At 49.1% G+C, this 12,519-nt stretch overlaps 1 pseudogene; it reads left to right on the forward strand.

The window, feature by feature from the left end:
• The first annotated feature begins 470 nt into the window (after positions 1–470).
• On the forward strand, positions 471–11,492 carry LOC118084280 (BRCA2-interacting transcriptional repressor EMSY-like; annotated as a pseudogene).
• The last annotated feature ends 1,027 nt before the right edge of the window (positions 11,493–12,519 follow it).

The raw sequence follows: 12,519 nt of genomic DNA on the forward strand, positions 1-12,519 counted from the left end.
TCCAGCTAGTGCAGAATGTTCAGTCAGATCGCTGATGGGAGCTTCTGGTCAAGAACATGTGACACCATTGTAAGAGCAGCTATATCTTCTACCAAGCCAAGTTCCAGGTTCTTGTGTTGATTTACAAAGCCCTGAACATCTTGGGTCTGGGATACCTCAGAGATCACTTGAAGCCTTCTATCATCTGCAGGAGCATATCTAGCTGCTCCCAGAGACGGCGAGGCTCATTTGACAACAACGAGAGAGCAAGCCTTTAGTGTCATTGGCCCAGTCCTATGGAACCTCCTGCCAACAGAGATTCAGCAGGCGCCTTTTAAACACCTGCTCCCTTATGCTCGTGTTGCCCGCGCCTGCGCGTGGCGCCCTTTTCTTCCCGCCATTTTTGGCTCCCTTCAGGTGGCGCCGACGCCAAACAAACCCACCGCCTGAGACACCGAAGGTGCCCGCCGAGCCCGAGCGGCGCGGGATCCATGGCCTCCCCGGGAGAGGATCGGCAGGGAGGCTGGGCTCCGTGGGAGCAAACCGACCGGGGAACAATGCTGGATCTCAGCAGGGATGAATGCAAAAGGATCCTTCGCAAACTTGAATTGGAGGCATATGCCGGTGTCATCAGTGCCTTGCGCGCTCAGGGGGATCTCACGAAGGAAAAGAAAGACATCCTTGGAGAACTCTCCAAAGTGCTTAGCATTTCAACAGAAAGGCATCGAGCTGAAGTTCGAAGGGCGGTCAATGATGAGCGATTGACGACGATTGCTCACAACATGTCTGGACCCAACAGCTCTTCTGAGTGGTCTGTTGAAGGCCGCCGGCTCGTCCCACTGATGCCCCGGCTGGTTCCCCAAACCGCTTTAACTGTCATAGCAAACACTGTTCCCCAGCAGACACAGGAAACAAAGAAGGTGAGGTGGTGGTTTGCTATTCCTATACAAGCACCACCTCAACCCCGACGTCCACCCCAGTCCTGAGCGGCAGCGTCGCCCCGTGAAATCTCTCAGACCCGCCAGCCCAGCTTCCAACGTCGTCGTCTTGCCAAGTGGGAGCGCCATTTACGTCAGGAGTGTGAGCTGCTCAGATGACGACGAGAAGCCCCGCAAACGGTGCTGCACCAACTCCTCGAGCTCCTCCCCAGTCCTCTTGAAGGAGGTCCCTAAGGCCGCCACGGCGGTCACCAAGACCATCACGGTGCCTGACAGCGGCAGCCCCAAGATGAGCAGCATCGTGCAGAGCATTGCCAACTCCTTGCAGCCCCACATGTCCCCTGTGAATATCACCTTCACGAAGCCATCGACACTGACTACCAACACGACAACCCAGAAGGTGATCATAGTCACCACGTCTCCCAGCTCCACCTTTGTCCCCAACATCCTCTCCCACAACTACGCGGCCGTCACCAAGTTCGTCCCGTCGTCGGTCATTGCCTCGACCACCCAGAAGCAGCCGGTGGTCATCACCGCTTCCCAGTCCTCTTTGGTTAGCAGCTCTACCAGCACCTCTACCAGCGCCTCCATCGGGGGCTGCTCAACCCTTTCCTCCGCTCCCAGCATGGTTACTGTGACCACCGCGGTCTCCTCAACGGCCTCCGTGGTTATGTCCACAGTTGCACAGGGAGTCTCCACGTCGGCCATTAAAGTCGCAGCAGCCTGGTTGCCTTCGCCCAAGACCCTGGTGAGGGCACCGACCTAGGTAGATCCTGACACCGTTTCCTAAGCAGCAGCAGCAGCAGCAGCCGTCTCCCAAGCAGCAGTTTCAGTAAGCCCAGCCGCAGCAGCAGCTAACCCAGGCTTCCCCCGTGGCCACACAGCAGCAGCAACAACAACCCTCCCAGAAGCACCTGCTGAAAACTCTTCCATTCCCCCAGACCTATGCAGACAGTTAAGAGCAGGCAGCCCCAAACTGCAGCCCTCCAGATGTTTTGGCCTACAACTCCCATGATCCCTAGCTAACAGGACCAGTGGTCAGGGATGATGGGAATTGTAGTCCAAAACATATGGAGGGCCAAAGTTTGGGGATGCCTGGTTAAGAGCACACCCACCTACCCCATGGTCTACTGATGTTCTTTTTTAATTATTTTGCTTTTAACTTGCTTTTAACTTTTTATGATTTTACTTTATGGTTTTATGGTTTTATATTGGAGCAAATCGCTGTGATACAGTGGCATATAAATATTTTAATAAATAAATGTGTCCTTTAAAAATCCCTTAATAAGGGAGGTGGGTTAAAAACAACAACCACATAATCCTGTAGTCTGAAGTGGTGCAGTCTAGAATTCAGCCACTTTATTCTGCATGTTGTTTGGATGGCCATCTCTGAAGCAAAGGAAGCAAATGGAAAGGTTAAACGTGAAGTTGAATATGCCCCAGTGTACAGCTCATTAAGGCTGTGATAAGGGGCTGTGGTAGACCACCTGCTCTGAATGCAGAAGGTCCCTGATTCAATCTTCAGCATATCCAGGTAGAACTGGAAATGTTCCTCCACCCCCACCCCCACTGCGGCCCTGAAACCCTGGAGAGCAGCTGCCAGTCAGTGTACGCAGTTGTGGGCTGGATGCCCTGAGCTAGATGCATTGACAGCCTTGGTGCAAGGCAGCTATGTATATTACAGCATTGGAAGCAATCAGGCTGGATACAGAATAGCAAGGTGGAGGGAAGAGTGATTACATTGACCAAAGATATGCCTAGGATAAAAATCAAAATTCTATGGCTGCAGCTTCCTAGTGCAAAACAGAAAAGTCAAAGACAAGCCTGGTTAATATGTGGAAGAAGGGAGGGAGACTAAAGCAAGAGCTAGTACACCCACACCCACCCCCTCCAACACAGAGTGAGTGTATATTTGTGAATACTGTGGGGTGGGGTAGGATGGGGTGTTGTTGTTGTTGTTGTTGTTGTTGTTGTTGTTGTTGTTGTTTTGTGTTGTTGTATTTATGAATTTTTATGTTTTTATCTTGTAAACCACCCTGTGATTCTTGGATGAAGGGCGGTATAGAAATGAAATAAATAAACTAAACACAAACACACACAGACCAACCTCCATGCAAGCCCCTTGATTTTCCATCAGGCAATTATTAGGGCTGAGATTAACATGGGACACTTTTCGCAAACTTTTTAGCAACTAGTGGATTATGTGGAGGTGTCCTTCTGCCAAACTCCCCCAGCTAAGCTGGCCTTCTGCTGCCCATCACTGCAAGAGCACCAGCTCTGTTGGTGCAGCAACTCTGCTCCTGCCTGTTAAATGCGTAGGTGGGAATATCATCACAAGAATGCCCATTGGCAGCACAAGAAGGGGAAAGGCTGAGGAGGAGGAGGAGGAGGAGGAGGAGGAGGAGGAGGAGGAGGAGGAGGAGGAGGAGAGGTTTGGATTTGATAACCCGCTTTATCACTACACTAAGGAGTCTCAAAGCGGCTAACAATCTCCTTTCCCTTCCTCCCCCACCACAAACACTCTGTGAGGTGATGGAGGCTGAGAGACTTCAGAGAAGTGTGACTGGCCCAAGGTCACCCAGCAGCATAGCTGCCAAGTCTCCTGTTTTTCACGGGAAACCCCCATTTTTAAAGCCGTTTTCCCGCAGTTATCCCGTATGGCGAAATATCCCATAATTCCCCCGGATTTTCAAAGCAGCTCCTGCTGGCCGGGGAGGCTCCTTCTGTGTATGTCTGGACATGCTCAGAACCGATTTCGGGTGCCGCTCTGCCCATGTCTGGGCACAGGAAATCGGGCAGCGCCGGCACCGGAAGTCGCTTCTACGCATGTCTGGACATGCGTAGAAGCGACTTCCGGTGCCACGCCGCTGCTGATCCCGGATTTTTCAATCCGGGAGTTGACGGGTATGCCCAGCAGCTGCATGTGGAGGAGCGGCGAAGTGAACCCAGCTCACCAGATTACAAGTCCACTGCTCTTAACCACACCACCACATGGGCAGAGCCGATTTCAGCTGCCCTTGCTATCTTTCTGTGCCTCCCGCTTTCTGCTGTGAGCAATGGGGTTACACATGTGCAAAGCCCCACCACTGTAGTGGTGGGGAGAGGTAAATTAGGATTGTGCCCTGTGAAAAGCAACTCCACCAATCTCATTTTTCAGGCTGTGTTTGCCTGTTCAGAGGGACAGCAATGCTGTGGGGCCTCATTCTCATTGCCTTTGTTCTACCTCAGTAGTTGTCCTGTGAAACCAAACTTTGTTGGCGGGACCACTCTTTTTGTGTGATCTCTAATTGGTCGGGGCCATCCAGGAAGGAGAAGCAGCACTGGGGGGAAATGCGAGACAGAAACAGTGGCTGTTATTGGCCCAAAGCAGCAATGGGGGGGGGGGAAATGCATTTTTATGGAAGAGAAGATTTTGGGGCACTACTTTCAGTCCAAAAATTGAATGAGGAACTTTTGGTACAGTCCAATCATTCAGCATTTGATAACTTGCAGCTGAATGCATGAATGGACTCCGTTAAGTCTGCATTGATGGGAAAGGCTTGTGAGAACACTGTCTCTATAATGTTAAATCTGGGATCACCCATCATACATGCAAGTCTCAACTGGCTAATACAGTAATGAGTGGTGCTGTGACAAAATTTCATTCTACCTTTTTTTAAAAACATTCTCTGTCAATTTATCTACTAGGGTGGCCACTGACACATCTCCCCACATCCCCCTCAAAAAAGAAAGAGGCAGGGAAGGGACAAAGATCACCATAAAATTGGCTAATTTATATGAATAGATGCAAATTTAAATATAATGGGTGGTATCCAATTAAGTTCTACTCAGAGTACACTCATTGAAGCCAATGGGTCTAAGTTTGGCACGTCTGTTAATTATTCTGAGTAGGATTGGATATAGCAGCATTAGGCAGTTGGTCCTTTACCTTTCCCGCCCCGACCTGGCCACAGTGATCCATGCGACGGTCACCTCCAGGTTTGATTACTGAAATTCGCTCTACACGGGGCTGCCCTTGAATCTGTCCCAGAAACTCCAGCGGGTACAGAATGCTGCATCGAGGCTCCTCACAGGGTCTCTGCCATGGCAGCATATTCACCCAGTGCTTTTCCAGCTGCACTGGCTCCCGGTGGAGTACAGGGTCAGGTTCAAGGTGCTGGTTTTGACCTTTAAAGCCCTTTACGGCCTAGGACCCTCATACTTACGGGATCGTCTCTCCTGGTATGCCGCGGAGGACCTTAAGGTCCATAAACAGTAATACCTTAGAGGTCCCGGGCCCGAAGGAAATCAGATTAGCCTCTACTAGAAGCAGGGCCTTCTCAACACTGGCCCTGACCTGGTGGAATGCTCTGTCTCCTGAGACCAGGGCCCTGCAGGACCTGCTTTCTTTCCGCAGGGCCTGTAAGACAGAGTTGTTCCACCTGGCATTTGGCCTGGAGCCAACCTGATTCCCTCCCCCATTTTCCCTTTCTTTTTCCCTTTTGTATGAGGCTGCATCTTAAATTTTTAATGTCTAATTTTTAATTTAATTTTGATGTATTTAGTTTTGTTGTTGAGTTGTATTTTGACCAGTTGTTTTATGTTTGGTGTTAGCTGCTCTGAGCCCAAGGGCAGGGTATAAACAAACAAACAAACAAACAAACAAACAAATAATAATTTATTATTTATACCCCGCCCATCTGGCTGGGTTTCCCCAGCCACTCTGGGTGGCTTCCAACAGAAAGATAAAACACAATAATCTATTAAACATTAAAAGCCTCCCTGAACAGGGCTGCCTTCAGATGTCTGGTAGTTGTTTTCCTCTTTGACATCTGGTGGGAGGGCGTTCCACAGGGCAGGCGCCACCACCGAGAAGGCCCTCTGCCTAGTTCCCTGCAACTTGGCTTCTCGCAACGAGGGAACCACCAGAAGGCCCTCGGTGCTGGACCTCAGTGTCTGGGCAGAATGGTGGAGGTGGAGACGCTCCTTCAGGTATACTGGACCGAGGCCATTTAGGGCTTTAAAGGTCAGCACCAACACTTTGAATTGTGCTCGGAAACGTACTGGGAGCCAATGTAGATCTTTCAAGACCGGTGTTAAGTGGTCTTGGCGGCCGCTCCCAGTCACCAGTCTAGCTGCCGCATTCTGGATTAGTTGTAGTTTCCGAGTCACCTTCAAGGGTAGCCCCACGTAGAGCACATTGCAGTAATAAATTATTATTATTATTATTATTATTATTATTATTATTCTCAATCACTATAATTTAAAGCAAAATACTGTTGGTGTGATTTAATACATTTCACCAGCCTAGTGTGGAAGACTGACCAGGTGAGATCCTAACCAGGTGATAAGGCAGTTTCAAGGCTCCTAGTCTCCCCTTCTGATGGGTCTTTAGCTTTATAAAACTGGACTTGGCTTGGAGCATCCTTCAAAACAAAGGACATCTTCAGAGGATCATCCTCTGCCAGATCTTCAAATAGAGGTTCATGTCTAGTAAAACAGGGAGCACTGCCAACCTAATTCCTGGTCTATTCAGTCACACCAAGGATGGAGTTGCCCTCAAGGCTCAGTGGAGTGGTGCCTTCTGCCACCACATTGAATTATCACAGCCCTGTGGATCTGCACCATAAGCCAAGGAGCACCCACCAGCTTCTCTGGTCACCCTCTTATTAGAACTGGGGTTTTGTAACGACAGTCAGTGACATCAGCCCACCTGAGAGTCCATACCTTTGGGATGCAATCACAGACAGCAGAACAGGCTGGTTTTGGGAGCCCTGCCAACAGCATATCCCTATGCCTGCCTATACCTGGGATGCACTTCCTAGAGGGCATAATGAATTAGTCATGCCTTTCCAACCCGTGTGAAAATCTTTCAGAAGCAGAGAGCTTGGATGTGACATGAATGCTGGGGAAGAGTACAAGCAATTCTAGACGCCATTGCCCTGCTCCTAAGCCCATTCACAGATTACCCCACTCTTAAGCTTATTCATGCATCACCACACTCCTAAACCCATTCATGGCAAGGCATGCCACACCAATTGATTTCAATTAAAATATCTGCCATGCCCATGAGGGAATTCCATCCTGTCCTGCTGGCTTGCTGAGGCTACTCAGGGGGCAAATAGGGATGTGTGGATCACTGCAGGCCTCTAACCCACAGGTGAGGCAATAGGTCTCTATTCCTGGCATTCAGTTCAGCTGCTGGCTTTATTAACACCCCAAAGCAGGCATGTCAAACCTGCGGCCCTCCAGATGTTTTGGACTACAATTCCCATCTTCCCCAACCACTGGTCCTGCTAGCTAGGGATCATGGGAGTTGTAGGCCAAAACATCTGGAGGGCCGCAGGTTTGACATGCCTGCCCCAAAGGTCTTTTCTGTGGAACATTTTTTTGGGGGGGGGGAGACACATGCCTGCAGTGGGTGGGGCCAAAAGCAAACATTAGCAGAGTATGTATGGATAGCTCCTCCATACATTCACATGCGTCTCTCTGTCCTCCATCCAGGTGAGCAAGAGGCCTGATCAGAGTTCAAGGGCATATTCCATCCAGGCAAAAACACTCAAAGGGTTTGAAGCAGGGTCAGTGAGGTGGGCTGCCTGGGGAGGGTTCTAGAGGACAGATGGAGGCCTACATTCAGCCCCCGAGCCTGAGGTTCTCCACCCAATGTAGGACCTGGAAGGGCAGCCGCTAATGGTCAGCTCCTTACCTAAAGATCACTTAGGAAACTAGGAAGCTGCATTCTAACAAGTCCCATCATTGGTCCATCTAGTTCAGTACAGTGGTACTTCGGGTTAAGAACTTAATTCATTCTGGAGGTCTGTTCTTAACCTGAAACTGTTCATAACCTGAGGTACCACTTTAGCTAATGGGGCCTCCCACTGCCGCTGCGCCACCACGGCGCAATTTCTGTTCTCATCCTGAAGCAAAGTTCTTTTATTATTATTATTTTTTAAAAAAGATATATTTATTGATTTTATAAACATAAAAAGCACATAAGACACAAAAATACACAAAAATAGAAAATACCAAACAAAATACAAAAAGAAAGAAACCATAGTTAGCATTCATATATCCTAACATTGTTGACTTCCTCGTATCCCTCCTTACTGCGTTTCATTATATCTGAAGCAAAGTTATTTACCCGAGGTACTATTTCTGGGTTAGTGGAGTCTGTAACCTGAAGCGTCTGTAACCTGAAGCATCTGTAACCTGAGGTACCACTGTACTGTCTACATTGACTGGCAGTGACTCTCCAGGATTTCAGACAGGAGTCTCTTCCAGCCCAGCTGGATATGCCATTGGGGACTGAAACAGGGGCCTTATGCTGTCTCTCATACTTCTTGATACTGCTAACAACAAGTGATGCAGCAGGCTTCAGCATCACCGGCCCTGGACACCTAGGCTCTCTATCTCTGCCCATTCCTGCCCCATTGAATATGTGGCACTCCAAACTGCATGTCAATGTCACACCTTCCAAAAAGGAGAACCCAAAGAGTTGAGAGAGAGAGAGAGAGAGAGAGAGAGAGAGAGAGAGAGAGAGAGAGAGAGAGAGAGAGATTACACCAGCAAGAAAATCTACTGGGTCAAAAGTGGGAACAGTGGTCGCAGTGGTGGGGAACATTTTTCAGTCAGGCAAAATGGCTCAAGGCAGAGAGGTGGTGAAGCAGGACTAATGAAGCAACCTTCACATGAGAAAGGTTCTGGCCTCAAGGAGTCCCATGATGGAGAGCCCTGGAAGTCTGCATTTGACCCCTAGGCCTGAGGTTCCCCACCCCCACTGTAAAGCCCATAGCCCTCCAAAGTACTGTTGACATGGATTTTATCTACCCATGTTTAGGGTTGCCATATTTTGAAGAGCAAAAAAGAAGATGTTATTGCAACCGTGATTTTAAATGCCCCTTACTATATGTAGGCTATAGAACCACTGATATATTGCAGAGGGGGGGCAGGTCTTCAACCACCCAGAATTTTGGCAAATTAAAAAAATCCACCTGAACGGAAATTTTACCCCTAAAAAAGAGAGGACGTGTCCTGGAAAAAGAGGACACATGGCAACCCAACCTGTTTAGCCCAGGAACAGCATGTATTCCAAGTAGAATCACAAGGAAACAGGCTCTGTGTGGTTATTAATATACAGCATACTTGTTGTGCCCCATAATTCCCACCCACAAGTACATATGTGAGGTTACCCCCACTGACTTTTATGAACTTCACAGGGTAGGAGGAAAAGACAACATCAATACCACCCAGTGCATGTCAAAGCAGAATCAGGCTGGGTCTCCCTAATCCACTAGCTAGTATTTGAATCCACAGTAGGTCTTAACAAAAGAAAGTACTTCTTCACACAGTGCAGAGTTAAAATATTAGAATTCACTCCCAGAAGAAGCAGTGATGGCCACCAATGGTATTCTAGTCCTTTTATCAGTTTTGGTCAATATATCAATGATGAGCCTAAATGGCTGGGGAACAGATTGCCAAAAGGAGCATGTCTTTCCATACCTAAGTGTCTAGTCCTCAAGACTCTTCATGAGAGAGCCTTCTCCAGGCCCACCACTGACATCTAATGAAGTGAGGCAGTGTAGCCTCTAGGAAGGGAGCCTTTTCAGTGGTGGTGCCCTGGTGATGAGATGTTTTCCCCTAACCAACCACAAATACAATTTCAGCAGGTAGACTTCCCTATTCAAAAAAATTGGTGGTCACATATAATACCCTCATTAAAGGACTGGTTCGTTATGGGAGTGCAGTCTCATGGCACAATTAACACATTACATCAGAGCAGGGGTCACCAGTTTGGCATCTGTTGGCATCTTTGGGCACACTTGGGCTCTTCCCTTAGTGTCTATAAAACTTGGAGCTTTCTGCACCCCACTGCCCCCTTGGTCATGAGGTATTGAGGGAAGTTACCTTGTTTTGCCATGAAAGGTACCTAGAGCTAAAGGAGGAAGTTGGAAAAGTGGTGTTCTTTCCAACTCCCTCTTTTGGGTAGATTTCCTGTGCCTCACTCAGCAGAATGACCAGGAAGGTCCAAAACTGGCTTACCGCATTTGGAAGTCAGTTCAGTGAAGTAATACACATTGCTATCTAATGCATGGCTGACTTTTGCTTCAAGGGGGGGTGGGGGGTGGAGGGAGGAGCTGCAAGTGGTACTCAACCCTGCTGCTGGCACCTGTCCATCGCCACCCTTGCCAAGATCAGTCCACCAGCCTGAGCTCATCCATTCAGAGAAGCAAACAAGTACCCAGGTGCCTTTTTGCCCTGCAGAAGAAGACCTGCTATTCCCACAGCTGATTTCCTATGTGCCCCTGCTGTCCGTCCCCCCGCCCGCCAGCAAACACACACACCAGGTAGATCCCCTCCCCCAACAAGGAAATACCCGCCTAATTAGACAGTCCTTCTCCTTTTCATGCACTGCCTTGTTTACATGGACCCCCTTCGCAGTCGGGGAATGAATAAAAGGCGCCAGCCCGCCTTACAACCCAGAGATATATGCAGTACATACGGTGTTTCAAGATTTAGAGAAAACAGACAAGACAGAGCATGCCGGTGGGCGGGCTGTGGAAGGAATGATGGATATAAGAGAAAGGATGGGAAAGGGATATCATGGAACAGAGGTAAAACTCGGTCCTGCATCTATCTGCAATGCTGGGATCATTCATTCAGGCTGTGAGCTGCCCGCCCCACCGCCCAAATGAAATGGACGGTTTCAAAGGAAACGCAAAAACACCTGCCGATTTCGAAGAAAAGGCTTGCCCATCCCTTGCCTGTTAATAGATGTGTATCCAGAAGATTGTGTTGCGTGGTTGATTTGTTCTCCCCACCCCCCCTGGTTAATTTTCTTTTATCTGCATGCAAACCTTGGTGTGAGCGCGCGCGAGAGGTTCTTTACGCAAAGGGGTGTATTTTTCCAAACCGTGTGCTCCTGCCTCTCCAGACAGCTTCCAAAGATGGTGCATAAGCACACACCACAAATTGGGAAGACTGGGGAAAGGGCTTCAGTTGCAACCCCCCACCCCTCGCACAGATTAACGCACGCTGCAAGTTAACAGGGGCTGAAGTCACGCTTTCAGGGTTTTCAATAGCTGGCATGCAGCAGTTTTGTATGTTTATTTGAATCTCATCCGGGTTTGGTTGTTTTGGAATCTTTGGTCTTAGTTAATAATGACACCGCCCCCCTCCCGCGGGGAAAAAAAATACAGGTTTGGGATGTTAAGGAGCATGGGTGTGGGTTTACAATAAGGGGTGGGGGTCCAATTTTCCACATTTTTGCTCCAATAAACCCATTCGGCTCCTTGTTATGTCCGAAGTCCACTACGGGGGGGGGTGGTCATCTCCACACCGAGGCATGCAGTGCTGCAGTACCTGTGTCCAGTTTCGCTCCCCAAGGACCCCAGCCTCCGCGCGGGTAGCAAGGGGCTGACCCCCGGGACATCCTCGGTCGTTGCCAGAGGCGGGATGGTTTTCTGGTGGGCATTGCTCTCGGATGGCGACTTCTTCAGCTTTGCCCTGGCCATCACGGAGGCTTCTTCGGAGAAGGGGGCTGCCTTCACTCCACCCCTCAGCAAGAACTCTTCTCTCTTCTTCCTCTTTCACTCATAGCAATCCTTTGCTCGAAATGCAGTTGGGTTGAGAGCGGGAAGCACGTACCATTTTCCCTCTCCCAGGCACACAACACACTCGCCCCCCAGACAAAGCTGCACAGTGGAACAATCCTGCCCTTGTGGATTTATTGTGGTACTGATGAAGGGAGGCTCTGGCTGGCATGGTGGTGCAATGAATCAGGTGGCATGCAGCGGAACCGTGGCAATCTGAGAAGAGAAAGTGCTTCTCCTGGCTGATAGGATTTATGCTGGCTTCCCCTGGCTGATAGGATTTATGCTGGTGGCACTTCCACTGCCTTGACCAGTTAATATGATGATAGGTGACTGTAGTGGTAAAATGCTGAAGTGCAGGAGCTCATCACACAGCACTGTATGACGAGCCCTAGAGAACCCTAGATCCTTGCACCTGCGGATAGACGCCACATAGAGTAATAGAATTGTTGAACTGGAAGGCGGTCAAAGGGTCATCAGGTGCAAACCCCCAGCAAAATATAGGCAGGAATTTTGACTGTATGTGTATGCAGTGTCATAGTTTGTACAGGCACAGGAAATCTCAGGCCCAGGTGGGTTGAATGTGGTCCTCTGATCCTCTCTATCTGGCCCCTGAGACTCTTCCCCAGGCCACACATCTCAATAGGCTTGCACCACCTCCTTAATGACAGGAGTGCTTTTGCCTGGCTGGATTGTGTCCTTGACCTGTGATAATGCCTCTGGCTTGCTTGAATGAAGGATGGAGAGAGGGGTGTGCTTGAAAGCCTTGTTGTCACCTCATTCTGTCAGTTAAAAAAGGTAAAGGGACCCCTGACCATTAGGTCCAGTCGTGACTTCTGTCAGTTACCCTGGTGTAAATATACATATGCAGCACGCGCGCGCACACACACTTTTGGTAACAGAAGCAAGTGAGACAACATGGGAGTAGTTGCTAAAGCAGGAAAGGGGAAGCTGCAGCCATTCAGAAGTTGTTGGACTACAGTTCCCATCACCCCAGCCAGGATTGGTTGTTTTTATATTTAAAACATCATTTT

The sequence above is a fragment of the Zootoca vivipara genome, chromosome Z (assembly GCF_963506605.1).
Source record: "Zootoca vivipara chromosome Z, rZooViv1.1, whole genome shotgun sequence".
NCBI classification, from domain to species: Eukaryota; Metazoa; Chordata; class Lepidosauria; order Squamata; family Lacertidae; genus Zootoca; species Zootoca vivipara.